The sequence below is a fragment of the Saccostrea cucullata genome, unplaced genomic scaffold (genome assembly GCF_032062105.1).
Source record: "Saccostrea cucullata isolate Sc308-1 unplaced genomic scaffold, CSIRO_AGI_Scuc_v1 ctg5432, whole genome shotgun sequence".
In the NCBI taxonomy this organism is placed as follows: domain Eukaryota; kingdom Metazoa; phylum Mollusca; class Bivalvia; order Ostreida; family Ostreidae; genus Saccostrea; species Saccostrea cuccullata.
In genome coordinates, this window is record NW_026937397.1 from 62,036 (window position 1) to 75,694 (window position 13,659).

Consider the following 13,659-nt stretch of genomic DNA (forward strand, 5'->3'; position numbering starts at 1 on the left):
AACTCATTGTGACGTATAGGAAAGTCATGTTATACAAAATGTTATATGTTCCTCTGAATGATTCAGCCAATGAAATAGCTTGATACAAGTGAAATTAAATTATTAAAGCATAAATCAATTTGTGTCGTACAGATTTCTCTTGTTGGTTAGAGATAATTGCTTTGTAAACCTTTAACCTTAGACCATACATATTGAAAATTTCTAAATCAATGAGTATATTCGGTTCATTAATTAATTTTTACTTTTACAAAAGGTTAACAAGGTCAGTTTTCCTCGGAATCTGATCTTTAAGTATTTCAATTATATCAATTGTAGTTATGCATTGTTTTTTCAGTTTCTATCGCTTATAAAGAAGCAAATAAATCTTAAGAAATTGAAAATTTATACTGTTTAAATGAACTTTTGAGCAAGATTGTTGTTCATATCCTTGTAGAAGTACTACCAAACTAAACAATTGACCAGAACACGGAAAATTCAAATACCATGAAGTGATTTAGATGTTCACATAGGAATTAAACCGGAAGGTTATAACAGTTTTCCGTAATGTAAATAGTCGACATATAAAACACAAATCCCCTGCTTATAAATATGATTTAGTCGCCGGACTTTGGCTTAAATACAACGATGACTTGGCAATTCATAATTCCGCTGATTATTCTTATGGGGACATTAGACAACGTAACTTTGCAGGCAATTAATACTAGTTATGCATCCCGTAAGTTTTTTTGTCTATTTTGATATTATTCGTTTTAATTGCCCCTCATTAAAGAATTTCCTGATGGTAATTATCACAATTATCATCTGTTGCTGAGATTGTTCCCTTTGCAAAGTGATTTAACATACATGTTTTTAATATGCCTTTTTAACCAAAAGCATTCGATAAATTTGAAACAGATTTTAGTTAAACTATGTATATATAATTTTCTTTCTATAAATAGCACACAGTATATTTTTATGCTTTATCAAATTATAGCTAATTCAACTTTGTGATGTAGCCAATTCAACTAATTTCCGACTGACATACAATTCGTGCAGGGAATATACATGATCTGTATAAAAACGAACATAACACTTTAATTGCATATATGCAAGTTTGTTACGAATTGGAAATATCGGGGGGGTTTTTCTTTATTGTTAAGACGTATACAATTGTGTTCCTCATTCTGCCCTTTTCAATATGATATCTTTGAACAAAATTCAAAGAGGAAAAGGCTTGATTTAGATTAGTATTATAATAACAACCACAGTCAGATTGTTTAGTTCATCTCTGAGTTATATTTCGAACTTGAAAAATATTCAAAATGGAGTCTGTTGAATTAATTTGAAGACGTCCTCAAGCACATTTTTTTAAAGTAGGGGATTATATGGTAATAATAACGGACACTTTTCAAACTCAAAAGTCCATTAAATGTTTATTTTAAAAGTAGAGGAAACACTAATCTCTAAAATATCAGAGGTAGGATCAGGTGCCATGAGGGTTGAGTATCCAATCCCCACCTGTCATACCTGTCGTGTGCTCCTCGTCACGGGAAAAACCGTCGACATGTCAGTGTGTCAATATAATCGCCTAACATTATGTCTGAAAAACGGCATTAAATCATTAAGTACTAGTATTTGGTTTAGATAGGTTGTATTTGTTTTCAGGGTCATTGTATTAAGTACTATTAATCAATTTGAAAGAACTTAAGTTATGATGACTTTAAACGAGCCTTCTAATATTCTTGTTACATCAACTTGACTGTCAATAACTTAATTCGTTTTCAAAAACATTTGGAAAACATCTAACCTATAAAAAATAACATCTTTTTTCCCTGCGTTGAAAAGATCTTATGAATCAGCGGTAATCGTTTTATCTGGTATAACTAATTTCCTCCTTAAAACATTAAGCATGGTTTTCCGTGTGATCCTCGTTATGGTTTCTCTCTTTAGTATTAAGGTTCACGTACTGGTACTGTTATGGAATAGAGGGATTAAGATTGAAGCACCTCCTACTTACATTGAACATGATCTCGGATTGTTTGTATAAGTGTTCTTCTCACACGGAAGTTTAAGAAGGTTGCTATCTGTCCTAATCAAAGAGTCAATGACTTTTGAGTTCCCCCATCCTCCAAAAAACAAGAGGCCCACGGGCCTTATAGGTCACCTGAGCATTATGCAACAATTTTCTAGTTATTGAATTTGATTCATGTTTTAAGCCAGATGCTATATGACATTCACAATTTTTGAAAGAGGCACCATTGATCATCATAACAATATACTTAGCAGTTGCTTAGCTTGGTTACTGAATACCCATATGCAGGGTAGGGGCACAAAAATGCATTCCAACTAATCAGTAGTGCCCCTAACACTGTGACATAAACCCCTGACCCTAGGTCCACACATTGCACAAATTTCAAAAAAGCACCCTTAATATCAAAAAATAAATAAATGTTTTATAAATACAAAAGAGCAGATTTCAAACAATAAATTCATTTTCAGTATATAAGTAGAGCCCCCACCCCACCCCTGACCCTGGGGCTTTGAAATTCACAATTCTGCAAGATTAGGGCCCTTGCTCATCATAACTATAAAGGTAGTTCATCTGCTTTATATCCAGAGACAAAGAAAAAACATTTCAAAGATTTAATGTATTTTCATTATATAATCAACTGAGCCCCGCCCTCCTAACACCAGAACCCCTGACCCTGGGGCCATAAAATTCATAATTTTGATAGAGGCATTCTTGCTCATCATAACTATGTACTTAGTTTATTTAATTCCTAGGAGAAGAGAAGAAGATTTTCAAAGAAATCATGTATTTTCACTATATATAATCTATAGAGACCCGCCCTAACACCAGAACCCCTGACCCTGGGGCCATTAAATTCACAATTTTGGTAAAAGCACTCTTGCTCATCATAACTATGCACTTAGTTAGTTTATTTAATACCTAGGAGCAGAGAAGAAGATTTTCAAAGAATTCATGTATTTTTACTATATATAATCTATAGAGCCCCGCCCAAACACCAGAACCCTTGAGCCATAAAATTCACAATTTTGGTTGAGGCACTCTTGCTCATCATAACTATGCACTTAGTTGGTTTATTCAATACCTAGGAGCAGAGTAGAAGATTTTCAAAGAATTCATGTATTTTCACTATATAATCAATAGAGCCCCCCCCCCCCCTTACACCAGAACCCTTGACCCTGGGGCCATAAAATTCATAATTTTGGTAGAGGCATTCTTGCTCATCATAACTATGCACTTAGTTAGTATATTTCATACCCAGGGGCAGAGAAGGAGATTTTCAAAGAAATCATGTATTTTCACTATATATAATCAATATGGCCCCGCCCTAACACCAGAACCCCTGACCCTGGGGCCATAAAATTCACAATTTTGGTAGAGGCACTCATGCTCATCATAACTATGCACTTAGTTAGTATATTTCATACCCAGGGGCAGAGAAGACGATTTTCAAAGAAATCATGTATTTTCACTATATATAATCAATAGAGCCCCGCTCTAACACCAGAACCCCTGACCCTGGGGCCATAAAATTCACAATTTTGGTAGAGGCACTCTTGCTCATCATATCTACGTACATAGTTGGTTTATTTAATACCCAGGAGTAGAGAAAAAGATTTCCAAAGAAATAATGCATTTTCACTATATACTTATTTAGCCCCGCCCTAGCACTAGAACCCCTTGACCCCAGGGCCATGAATTTCACAATTTTGGTAAAGGACTCAATGCTGATTACAATCATGCAAACAGTTTGACTGCTTGATGTCCAGGAGTAAAGAAGAAGATTGCATTAATTTTAGTGGTTTTGGCCCCACCCCTCAGGCCCCAGGGGGGGCAAGGATCATGAAATTCACAATTTTTGTTTCCCTTCACCCATAAATGCTTTGTGCCAAATTTGGTTGAAATTGGTTCAGTGGTTGCAGAGAAGAAGCTGAAAATGTTCAAATGTTAACACACGACGGACGACGAACGACGAACGACGGACGACGACGGACGAAAACGGATAGCAATAGGTCATCTGAGTTTACTCAGGTGACCTTAAAATTATATTGAAAATATTATTTAAAGAAAAAATAAGACACATATTTTATAATTAATGTAAAAGAAATCTTAATTTTTGGTGTAAAAAAGAATACTGTTCAATTTCCAGCTGTTTTTTTTTTAGTAGAAAATTTTAATGTACCTGCATACTAGGTATATAGGGGTTATGTTCCCAGTAAATACGATATACAAAAGAATGATCTGCCTATAAATAATTTCTAAAACGGTATATGTTATTGCCAAACAAGGTGATAAAAGAAGAGCAGCAACAGATTTATTTGATTTCATTATTTTGCAAGTTTGCAAGGACATTGTATCGACCATAGAACTGAATGAAATGATGACTTTAAACGAAACTGATGAATTTCTTGTTTTATCAACTTGTTTTTCCACAATTTTACCTCGTCTAGGAAATTGTTCATGCGTAGAGCATATTGCATATCGTATCAACTGAGATATATAAACTCCGTATGCAGGTCATCAAGGTAGAGTCTGTATTTAGGTGCATAAGTAAGGAAAGTTGAGGAAAACAATTAAAGTCATCATGATTATCATAGTGCATAGTTGTTGCGTGGACCCTGAGGTCCACGCAGTAAATATATAAGCGAAGTTAAACCGGATGCCCTAGGCAAACGACAAGGTACGCATGCGCGACAATTCTTACCTTAGGTAGCTTGCCCGTAGAATAATTCGCACTATTCGAATTAAACTATGCAATCCATTGGCATATAGCGCTTTTAAATCTACATATCGCATTTACATATTCATAGGCAGATCCGATTTTCTTTCTTTTACATATACTTTTATAAACAAACTAAACATTGATTCTATGGTACAAACTTATAGTTTAGAAGTTATAGTATATAGAAATTAAAGATACATGTAACTTAACAACTTGATTGAAAATCGTCACTCAACGAATAGAGATAGCTTTTAAAAGATAGGGCAAGTTTTCACCGGCATTAGAATGTGAAACCAAGGCTCGCAAAATAATTTAATATTTCAGCAATCTAAATATCGTTTGATAAAGGTCTGTAGCATCCTCTTTTAATGTGTGAGGGGAAGGGGGGGGGGGGTCAGACAAAAACATCTGCATACTACAGAGATGTGCTGCTCGTGAACCATCAGATCTCTATTTTTCCCATGATAAATTTCTTCCATATAAATCCAGAACAGGTCTCAAGTCCCAGCAAGTATGAGTTACACGTATCAAAATAACCCGATTTTTTAAACTGACAAAACTAAAGGTCGCTAATCGGAGATAAAATTTCACGATTTTGCTTGAGTCTACAATCAGTTATGAGTGGGCAGATCATTGTAGAAAAAGTGAACAAACCAACGTGAATATTTTCTACACTAGAAATTTTCTTAATTGAATTTCAGTTAGAAAAAGCATGCACATGGTCCACGTATTGCAGTCTTTTTTTGAAGGACAGCAACTTGTTAGTTTACTATTAACGTTTTTTTTTTCAAGTTAAAATATCTTAATATGAAACAAATGTGTCATATCCTGTGGTATCTTTTATCTCAAGCTCACCAGGATATATCGTATTGACATAAAATTGGAAATTACCATTGTTAATTGACAATGCGTCGTCGATACACTAAGTATCTAAACATAGATATTGTCAATCAGAAACTCAGGCATTTTATGTCAACTTCATAGTACTTGTGTGTACAATCAGAATGTTGTTAAACAAAATAATTTTGCAAATAATCAATGACAATAAAAGTAAATTTACGAGTTCCATTTTCATTGAAAAAGCAGCTGTCAATGATATACACTTGTATGTATGAATTTTTAAAACATTGAAATCTGTACACATTAATAAGCGTGGAGGGAAATTCCCATTATAGTAAATTAGTAAAACAACTTCCTTGCTTGTTTCAAATTTTCCATATACTCATTTCACCTGTTTTCTGTAAAAGGATATCGGATATTTGTTTCTAGGAAAAAGTTAAATTTTGACATGGAGCTATAAAAAAAGTTGTTATATTACGAAACAACAGCGTTTGTTCTCTGATTGATACGAAATTTAGAGAAGATTTTGGATCGGAACCCTTGGCTAGTGTGTGCTTCCTCAAATGTCTGAGTTTATTTTAAAATAAATAAGATATTTTGAATAGATGGTGATACTTATTTCAACGTAACATATAACAGATGTAAAATATATTTATGTTGTATTACTGTTTGTGATTTTTGGTACATTGTATCTCAAAATCTCAAAGGCTAAAAATTAACCAACTTTCACGTATATCATACTAGTATATATGCATGCAATTGGATAATACATTATTTTGTATACTTTTTATTCTGTATATATAATTTGATGAGCCTTATATAGTTCAAAGAATGAAATTTACTTAAACTGAAAAAATCACGTAAAGAATAAAAATTTGTCGAAATGTAACAATTAAGATTAAAATATCCCAAACTTCGTATTGCTAATCATGTACATTATCTTGAGGCCTAGAGAGCCCCCCGATTATTAATTTATCAACCTGAGAGCTCCTGTTCCCGATAAGTTAAATTTAAACCTTTTTACATTAAAGTTATCTTCTATTTGTTAATATTTACATTTCCAATAAATTTCCCCTGTAATTCTTTACAAAATAAAATGCGGTATATTGAGTTCCTATAAAAAAAACTATCTTACATGTATATGGTCACATTTTCTTCCTTATATATTGCGTAAAAGTTTTTAAATAAACTTTATGTAGGTATATAAACTAGTCCATGCATATTGAACTGATTTTGAAATAAATTTCAGTCTCTTTGGAAGAGTTGGTGAGTGGATTTCGTTTCCAGCAATTGCAGCTGTCAACAACAATGATGAACGCTAGTATTCACGCAAGACTTCCCGAGAAGTTGGCTTCTGCAGAGGCCCAAGAAGCGGATCAAAGAGAAGCAAAAGGTTTTTTTTTTGGTTTATAAGACCCTACATTTTCTAGAGTGTTTAATTTCCATACTTTCTGCAACCATCCCTATTAATCTATACATCAACATTTTGAACTAAAAAAAAATATACGTTGACACATTACATTTAAACTTTGAATGAAAATTGAAAATCTACTTGATTACACTAATTTAATCTTACAAATTTTACGCAAAATATAACCATGACTAAAATGTTGTTTTTTTGTGCACGTCACGTTTTAAGCATTTGACATGTCATTAGTTTGAAGGACGTTTGATTATACAAGAAAATCAATTCAATTTTTTCTGAAGAGTTAGAACTATTAGTAGATTTAACTCAAGTATTTTTAATATCAAAATATTTACGTGCAAGTAATTGATAACAAAAATTATCTTTCTGTAGCTTTCAGTGCCTTTCATGAAGCCCAGACTCCATTTATTGCCACAACATCGCGCTACAACTTGGGATACATAGGTCGTGGTTATGATTTATTCAAGGGGAATCCCCTCAGTGAAGACGGAGTGGTGGATCAAGGATTTCGTCTGCCGATAATGGAATTACCCTACACCAACAAGTTTACAGCTGACGGAGAATATCGGATTCCAGATAATGTTGACGTCATTGCAGAATCAAGGTATTGATTGATTGATTAAATAATTGATTAACTCATTTTTTTTTTATTTAATATCCCTTTCATTGTGGTATATCTTACAAATTTTTCATTATTGAGAACCTCTGTCTGAGTATAAATTATAAATAATTACACTACAAATTTGTAACAGAAAAATCGATATATAAAATGTAGAATAAAACAGTCACGTAGAATAAAATTGTTATAATGCACTAAGATTGGGACTATAAAAGCATGTTACATTACGCCTCGTATAATTTTAACAATTCAATTTTTTACAGCAATAAAAATCGAATCTTTTTAAAAGATACATCTTTTTTTTAAGCGCCAAGTTTGGATCCTCTCTCTATTCAGTGCAGTCAGAGTCGGACTATAAAAGCATGCTGAGTGTGGACGCTTCGGTATATCGGATTTTAAAAACTTTTTCCCTATGTTAAAAAAGTCAAATGAATTTTATTTTGTTTTTGCTATCTCTTGACAAGACAAATGTCTTTTTATATGAAAATTATACCGGTTTTTGACAACTTGCCTTTTAAATTTCACAAGAGCGAAGTTTAGTGCCAAGGTGCAAATGATGACAGAAAATAACTTCAAAATCTCTCATTTATACATTTTTATTAACAAAAATTCCTTAATTTTAAGGACAATGAAATAAAGTTTCTTCAAAATGTTACATTTCTACAGAATTTCTCTCCCGATAAATCATAGCCATATAATTTATAAAATTAGTTTTTGTTAATTGATTCGTAAATACGAATATCAAAAAATATTACAAATTCAGTTATCACAGTTAAAGCAGGTGTATTTTATGACAAATAACGAAGTTATTACTTTATTTTATAAAGGTTAATGCTGCTGGAGGTGGGTGGGGCGTTAGTGCAAGTTTCAGTGCCAGTACATCATATCAAAAAAAATACGCGGGAAATTCAAAAAGGGGAGACAACTACTTTAAGCATTGTCAGTCGGGCTGTGGCGTACCGAGCTAGGATGTCCGAGACCTCCAAAATGTCCAAGGTAAAAACTTTGTTGTTTAATTACTGTGAATGTATATAGATGCTAAAATGTTTGTATTTTTCAGTTACTCTAATGAAACTCCAATAAATGTTGCTTGAACCTTAATAATTTTCCAAAAGATAATGTATAAAAAATATAGCAAAATACATTAATATTTCATAGCTTACGAGAACAAAATTGGACAAAAAAAAACAGTAAATTCAATTTAAAATCTTTGAGGAATAATAAACATTTTTAATTTTATTAATTTATCTCTCAAAGAGTATCAATGACCCTTGATAATGAAAGTTGAATAGCTGTGTGCTTCTCCGCTCAGCAAAAACCAAGAATAATTATACAAAAAATAAATATATAAAAAATACATATATATTTTTTACCCACTTAAAAACAATAAATTTCTGTAGGTTTTCTAGGTAAATAAAAATTGAAAAACATCTGTTTATCTAGGTAAATGAACAATATTTAATGTGATGAACATATATCATTCATGTAAAACAATATATTATCTGATTACCTTAGGTAAATGAATTCTTTGAGAAGGCTGTAATGTTGCTGCCTATGGAGAACTGTGAGGATGAATCATTGCAAGGCATGTACCTCAATTTTATTCACGAATTTGGGACCCATTATACAACTCAAGTAGTCATGGGGGCTAAAGCAGTTCAACAGCTTACCTTTGCAAAATCTGACCTTTCAAAAATGGAATCAGAAGGAATCAGTGCTAAGGTTAAGTATAGTTTTCCTAATAAATACATGTACCTACATGTATGTGTTCCTTCATTTAGGTACAAATTACCAGTCGATGCTTGTGATATAAATATTTTCCATAAGGATATATATGTCTCATTAATGTAAAAAAAGGTAACCTACATGTAGGTCTTTTGAAATCATCAACACATAATATTATAAACAATGAAATTACAATTTTATTATATAAGGAAGACATTATTTTGCATATGACATGACGTTGACTCCGTGCATTTTTACATCAGAAATAATATGTTTTACGGTATGGCCGTTAGGGCGAGCGAACTTATACCTTCAAAAATAAAATTGAAACGTTGATCAGCCACTTCAAATCTCATGTCACACGAGAAATCTGTGACTTTATGAGAGAGCTGGCCCCCGGATCATGAAACATCTTAGCTTAAGTCAAATAATGTCTTAGACTGATTTTTTTTAGAGGTTAAGCAGCCCAAAATGAAAAGCTTTCCAAGATCAATCTGGTCATATGCAAATAAAGGGTTTCCTTTATCAAGTTTTTAAGATTTTATAACAGCCAAGATGCCTGGGGCCTGGTCAGGGTTTAAATAGCGTCTAGTATATAGTTATGGAAAGGATACGAGGTAAATAGCAAATTAATGGTTCTTTGAGGGAGGAAACTATTTCCAGAGGCGGATTTTCTCTACAGATCGTTCAAGGAATGGTATCAAAAAATGTAACTATGATGTCAAAACATTTCGATATACGATGTTAAAATAATACTTGAATTCTACCAAAATCGAAATGTCTGTGAATTTTAAAAAAGATAATAATTTCAGTGTTTTCGGGCACGATGCATTATATAATTAGTTACATGTATTATACAATCTTTAAAACCGCATGCAATTGTGATTATGCCTCTAAAGAGTTTTTAAATGTCAGAACATATGGTAAAAAGAATAAAAATTTTGCCTATGATTGTTTCAGTATAATAAAACGGTTATGGAATGAGAACTCAGGAAATAGCAAATTTAACGTTCCCCGAGGGAGGAAACTATTTCCCGAGGCGGCAAGAGAAATAGTTTCCTACGTACCTTAAGTTTTCCTCGTACACTTAGACCTAGTGTAAATTTTGTCAAAAGACATTGCAGATTTATTTTTTTGTTTATTTTAAAGATTTTTACAAACTGAAAGCCTTGAATTCGTTACGTATTTATTTCATATAATTTACTCGAGCATGGAGTCTCTGGATAGCAAATGAAATTCTGGGAAGTTTTCACACAAAAATTTGCTTGACGTATGCACAGATTTAATTCTGAATTTCCTCTGTTCTTACATGTTGGTCTATTGAGCTCGCTTCTCTGCGCTGGCTATTACGCCAAGGCCATTTTTGGTTGTTTTTCAACATATTCTGCATTTAACGGTTACCTTTGTAATACCAATGCGCGATTTTCTTTGGTCAAGCTTGAAGTAGATTTAATTTTAGCCACCTTTCCCTAGGTTGCCGCACAAGCCTCCTTTAGCGGTTTCGGAGCCTCGGGCGGTGGAGGGTTCAGTGTGGGTTTTGGTTCCAAAAGTGAATCAAATGAGCGTGTGCAAAACACCAACAAAGAACAATATGAATACTACATCGGCGGGAATCCTCCATCCGGGGATTTTTCATCCGGAAGTACCGAGAGTTTACGAGAATGGGCGAGATCTGCAGATGAGAAACCGGTACCAATTCAGTACAAGCTGACTTCCATCGAGACGCTCTTGAAGCCTGGATACTTTAAAGATATTACTTATGGTATGATATGAAAAATCATAACATGAATAAATTATTCATTTATTTATCGAAACATGAATAAAGTTGTTTGAGTTTATCCGTTTTCCTTTTGGCTGTGTGGTTGTTTTAAAGGATATGAATAATTCTTTTCTTTGCCAGTGCTTCAACATGTGATATATTTTTGGCCCTGATTTTTTTTTAGACATTCTTAATCGTTAAATTTTAATGTATATAAGACAAATTCATGTTTTAACATTGAACTGGGCACAGTGTTCTTTCAATGAAAAGGTCCAGAAAAATAAAAATATATGGAAAACTTTTAACGCTAAGTAAAATCGCTTGATATATGCAAATGAGACTTGATTTTGATAAAAATTACCTGTGCAGATCCTGTGCCTAAATGTCTGTAGTCTTCTGAATAATGTTTACATTGAAAAATTGATTTAAAACTGAAACAAAAAAACACTGAATACTTAAAAATTGGGAATACAATCCTCAATATTTCAGGTTTGTTTGAAAGACGTCGATGTTTACGTCGAGCCCTGTATACTTACTGTAAGGAAACGGTATCTCCCTCCCTTTGTAATCCACAAGACGGCGCTTTTACGACTCGTCCGTCACGACGTAAAAGACAGACCGAGGATGTCGAAAGTGTCAATGATGATATTAAGTAAGAAAATCTATACAAAATACATCACCAGAATATTTTTTTATTATTAATGTTTATAAAGAAGTGTCTAAGATTTGTTATATATCGAGTCGTATCGAATTTTTCAAAGATAAATGACATTATTTGTATAATATTTTTGCATCATTTGAAAGGTTACCAATATATCGATATACATATATCTGAATCACACTGAATTTTGTTTAACGCGAACACTTTAATGAATTTTCACAATAAAATTGCTACAATATTTTGAAATACTACGTAACATTAACATGTACAATTTATACATGTATATATTGAGATGCACTCATTCCTGGATTACATTTACATGAAGGTATCATTATTGCAAAAAAAAAATTAACACAATAAGATATTCAATTTGAAATGTAAATAAAACCTTATTGCATCATAATTACCAGTATATAAGAAAACATTTACTTACAGTCAACAGTATCACAAATTATGACGGACTCTTTCAAATCAAGTCTGGAGATGATGATTCCACAACACTGGGAACTTCGTTGGTGTATGGTCAGAGTTTTAAACTCGTGTCGGTGGAGGTTTGTTCAATTTGGGTTTTTTTTCAAAATTTGTTTCACAATTATTGTCTTGATGTTGTCAATGAGAAATCACTGCTACAAATGTGTCATTGCATGGATTTTCGCAGGATCATGAAATAATCATTTGATATGCATCTTTTCAAGGGAGAAAATCTGTTTACTGGAAGATTATTTATTGAATGATGTGAACAAAGCTGAGCAAGTAAACTCGAAACTGCCTTTAAAAGACAGGACGGGCGAAAGTATGTTTTATTTTATGGCTTTCAATTACAGAAGCATTAAATCAAAACCTTCTAGGTAACCATATGCATATTGAAGCTTATAAGATTTCATAATTATAAAAAAAAACATACAGATTCTGGTCATTTTCCTTCATACAAATATACTCAGTGTTAACAGCTCTTGCCAAAATGTCAAATTTAATTCATGACATATCGTAAACAAAACATTGATTAACTTTCTGAAAAAAAAAGAATTTTGTTACACTTCTCAAAAGTTGAATTTCTTTTCAAAGATTTGCAGCTCCAGGGATATCACTGATTTCTCGGTCTTCCTAAGATTGGAAAAAGGTAAAACTAGATCATTTATATCATATCATATAATCAAATTTTATTGTCCATGTTTGTGTCTTTTTATCACCATGCTTGTTTTTAAGTATCATTAATTCCATACACTTTTTATTTTGATGTATATATGCTAGTTTTTTTTCCATTTTGTAGAATTTATCATTACTTTTTTTTCATCTATCAGAAATTTAATTTTAATGCTAACGAATTTTTTTTTTCGCTTTCAATTTTAGATCGATCCTATTTGATAAGTTTGCAGATAAGATGCTCTGGAAGAAACAATCCTTCACAATATCAAGTGAATCTGGAAGGGACAGCGGGGACCGCTAAGTTTGAAATGGACAATCTATGTAAACGTGGATATTCATGGTTTAGGATCAGTTACACTTCTTGGTATCATGGAGCCTTTGCCGAAAAAGATATCGGTCAGCTTCAACGTGTCAGGTTTATGGTGTGTTCTTTCATTACGATTGTTAACTTATTTGTTATATCCATAGGTTCAAGATCAGTTACAAAAAAATTGGGGTGTTGTAAAAATAAAGGTATGGAACTCATTATACTGGGTACCCAATTTCGCTAATAAAATGGTTTTTAATCAAATGCTCTAAAATTTTACTTTCTAATCAAATCAATTCATAGATAAACAATCTTCATTTCTACCAAAGCTCATTACGAATTTCCATATACTTCCCGAGATATTCCAAAGGCGTAGTCACAGGGGGGGGGGGGGAGCGGGGGTACTAGCCCCCCCCCCCCCACTTTAGATCTGGGGGGGGGGGGGG

The 13,659-nt window shown here is 32.8% G+C and overlaps 1 pseudogene; it reads left to right on the forward strand.

Moving 5' to 3' along the window:
- Positions 1-571: 571 nt before the first annotated feature.
- LOC134248119 (uncharacterized) lies at positions 572-13,328 on the forward strand (annotated as a pseudogene).
- The last annotated feature ends 331 nt before the right edge of the window (positions 13,329-13,659 follow it).